The sequence below is a fragment of the Colobus angolensis genome, unplaced genomic scaffold (genome assembly GCF_000951035.1).
Source record: "Colobus angolensis palliatus isolate OR3802 unplaced genomic scaffold, Cang.pa_1.0 Scaffold370, whole genome shotgun sequence".
Taxonomy (NCBI): Eukaryota; Metazoa; Chordata; class Mammalia; order Primates; family Cercopithecidae; genus Colobus; species Colobus angolensis.
Genome location: NW_012117044.1, coordinates 751,719 through 755,812, shown reverse-complemented (window position 1 = coordinate 755,812; position 4,094 = coordinate 751,719). Strand labels below are relative to the sequence as shown.

Below are 4,094 nucleotides of genomic sequence, written 5' to 3'. Positions count from 1 at the left end.
CTTAATCTTAAAGTCATATTATGTTAAATTGATAGGTAATTATAAAATTCATGAGTCATTTATATGATATAGAAAAGCTAAATATATTTAATCTGTTAATAAGGAAAAGTTATGAAATAGTTTTCATCTACAAGTACTGATAAATTTACTTTTTAGGATTTTTACTGGAAATTAGGGTTACCAATATCATCGGTGGAAGGTATCCAAGTTACCAGTGGTGAATCCATACAGGTCTGCAGCAATCTCAGTTTGTACCTCCTCAGAAGAAATAATTCAACTAAGGCGTATATAGCAGAAAGAGACTGAGGCAAGTTTCAGAGCAGGAGTGGAAGTTTATTTAGAAAGGTGTTAGAACAGGAGAGAAAAGAAGGTTCACCTGGAAGAGACCCAAGTGGGCACCAAAGGTCAAGTGTGGTGTTTAACCTTAACCCTAAGGCTTTATAGGCTGGCCTCTTTGCCATGATCCTTCCCTTAGGGGGAACCGCCCACATACGCAGTGCCTGCCTTACCCTTGGGAGGTGAGCATGCACAGTGTGTTCAGGAAGTTGTATGCATTCCCATCTGAGACTTGCTCCCTTTTCTGGTGGTGTGGTCCCATAAGGTCATACTTCACCATTTTGTCTCTTAATGTAGATGTCCAGGAAGTTGCTTCTCCCTGGTGCCTGCATTCAGTTAAATAACATTTTAGTGCAACAGGCTTGGCCATCAGGAAATGGCCTCTCTCTGGTGCTTTTTATCACTTTTGTTTATTTTATTTTTCTTATCACTTTTAGAGAGGCAAGTGATAATTGCCAAACCACCACCTAATGTTCCTAGTGGGTGGGGAGCCCTCTCCTGCCCCACTCCCAGCTGTCTAACTACTCATAGCACGAAGAGTCAATGTTATAGTTAATATGTATAATTAAAACTACTTGATATAGGAAAAAACCCTATTATAGAGCATATAAAGGAAGTAAGATGTAAAGAAAGTTGAAAAAAGAAAGTGATTTTTTTTCTTTTACGTGACTGAGAACTTTGTGGTCAAAACAATAAGAAAGAGATAAAATTACATTTTTATAGAATTCCAATACAAAAAGAGAAAGTATAGGGCAAAACTGAAAGTTTAAACTAGTTGTAGTTTTGTGAAAGGTGAATCTTGTGAAAAGAATTTTGTGTGCGATCAAATTGGCTAAAATTATAAGGGAATTATTTTAAGTTTTTCTAGAGATTGAGCATTAATATGAAAAGCACACTAATGCAAGGTCAGAGTCCGGGCTCCTGTGTTTGAACAATAGGGTTTTCCCTATAATTTAAATAGACAACTATAAAATATTGTAAGAGGCTTATGGAAAGCTTATCTTGTATGGTCAAAGCTGATTTAGACTGGATGGATTTATTTATAAGTCATTATTAAACTTAGCTTTAGCATTAATAATATACTGACAAAAATGTAGAATATGCTTTCCTCCTTTGAACAAGATTTTCATGTAGTATTAGTAAGGATAGCAAAAGGCTTTTGTTCAACTTTTGAGTAAACTACAAAAAAAGATCTTTATTAGGTCTTTTGACTCTTTAGGTCTTTCGATTATTTAGAAAACTGAGTCTTCTCTCTCAAAGAGTAAACGTTGTTTGAAATTTTTGAATTATCACTTTGGTTAAATGAATGACTATTATTTACAGTGAACTGTAATCCTAATTTGATCAAGTGTTTTAAACATTTCATATTTGATATACTTCCCAAAGTCAAATTTCAATTTCTAAAATTAAATCTTTTCTAAAAGTAACCTCTGAAAATCTAAGAAAGACATATTTGGCTTATTTGGTATGTTAAAATCACATAGGAAGCATTGTCAAATGTTAAATGAATAATGGAATTTAATTTTTTTGTCATATAAAATGGGGAAATGGGAGAGAAAAATTGTGTTTCAGAAGAAAAGTACAGTATGCCTGTTATCAGATTCTAGTCTTGCCCATTGTTTTTGAGTTTTTATTATTTTCCTACAATTTGGACTAAATCCTGAATTCTTTCTTGGCTCCAAGTCTTCAAACTAATGCTTTTGGATTTTTCTCTCATTTTTCTCACTTGGATTCGCTAGAATTTACCACTGCCTTTTTTGAAGCCATGCAAACTAAAGTTAGACAACTTGATATAAACTTCAGGAGGAGTCAGCACAGAAACTCATATGTACACAGCCTTTGTGCCTGCTGATGTGTGGGCTACTCAGGAAGTTCACATGAACACATAATTCAGACTACAATCCAGGAAAATCTGTAAGATTGCCACTACAATTTGAAAATACTTCTGAGACTCTAAAAAAACTAGTTTATTATGGACTACTCCAGACATTAAGAAAAGCCTTTGTTTTTCTTTTGTTTCCATAGAAATGCCTCTTATTAAGGACCGGCTTGCCTGCATCAGCTGTAGAAGCCCAGCCCCTCTGTAGTGCCACCTCCTAGAATGGACACAGCTGTTTGACTGAATGCTTCTACTCTTAGGACTAAGAGACTGATTCAAGAAGATATGCGACAATATATTTATGTATTTTTCCTTTTCTGCTTATTCCTACTTGTTGTTTCCCCTTCTTTGCCTTCTTTTCCTCTAACCCAAATCTCTCCATAATCACTGATTCAGCTGTTGATATGTGAAACTTCTAGGGAAGTTCCAAACAGGAGGATTGAAGGAGTGCAGGGAACTTGGCCCCAAAATATGGCTCCCTGGTATAACTAGTATTCTCAATTAAAGGCCCTCAAGATCAACAGAAGCTGGAAGAGTCCTCTCCCCTATCTACATGAAGACCCTGAAGACCCACAGAAGAGAACAACTACTTTTCCTTCCCCTCCCTGTTATCTCATTATCTATTGCAGAAAAGAAAACCAACACGTGACCACACTTGAACAAACTCTTTCAAAAAATAATCCATTTCTCTGGCTTATTAAATTTTCAAAGAGAACTATTTATGAATTATTCTCTCTTTCTTGACCCATTCATTCTTCTCAATAATCATTTATTGCCCCTCAACAGAATCACCTACATTCTGCCTTCCACCCTCCTCTCTGAAAAAAAGGCTGTATAAGTATCTGGACCTCATGGATATTGGGTAATCACCTTATTTTTCCCCATGTACACGTTAACAAATTTGTGTGCATTTCTCTTATTAATCTGCATTGTACACTTAAAAAGTATTAAAAGAGTGAAATTTATGCTATGAATATTTTATCACAATAAAACAATATTTTAAAAACTGACAAAAATTCTTTATAATTTCTTTCAAGTGAGGAATTACCAACTACTTAACAGGGTGCTTAGAATGAGGAATTATACCAGATAAATGGCATGCTTTTTTACAATTAACCATTGCTGTTATTTACTGAGGATCCACTTTCTCCGCCAGCTCCTGCATTAAGCACTTTACATATACTAATTCAAATCCTTAAAAAAGAAAAGGAAGAAGAGAAAAGGAAAGAAAAATAACATGTAAGGCTACAAGGTGCCTCATCTTTGCCACATTCAACAGACTGGCTAGGAGACTGCAGGCCACTGCACTGTTCTAAGGCCACTCAGGACAAGGCCAGTCCCCAATTTGTTTCACTGTGAGACGGCTGCGCGGTCAGAGCCCAGACACTGTCACCAGACTCTCGGACTTGGATTCAGCTCCACGTCGTGTCACCCAGGGTAAAGGATGTACATCTCTGCGTGCCTGGATTTGTCACCTGGCAGCACGGATGTTCAGGCTGCAGTAAATGAACAGAAGCTGGGGGAGAGCGCGGGCTGGTGCTGTGCGGAGCTCTGGCGCAGAAGGCGCTCACCAGGGGTGCCCAGAGCCGGGGTCTGTGCGCTGCGGGCTGGATCAGGGTCGCAGGCTCTGGGTGGACAGAGTCAGAAGACAAAGTGAGGATGTACGCCTTAGATGCTCACGAAAGTCCTCCTTCCCCTTCGTTGGGAACGACTCCTCCGCCCCCCGCGCCCCGCCGACAGGCTGTCCCTGGCAGCGCCAGGACTCAGCCGCAGGCAACTCGGAGGAGCACGAGCCCGGGGACCTCGGGAGGGCCTCGGGAGTGGGGAGGTGAGGGGGGGTGTCGGGAGTGCCGAGGGTGGGAGGCGGGATGGAGGGGGC

At 39.3% G+C, this 4,094-nt stretch overlaps 1 pseudogene; it reads left to right on the top strand.

Moving 5' to 3' along the window:
• Positions 1 to 3,702: 3,702 nt before the first annotated feature.
• The window catches only part of LOC105520194, a 1,294-nt pseudogene continuing 902 nt past the window's right edge, over positions 3,703 to 4,094 (top strand).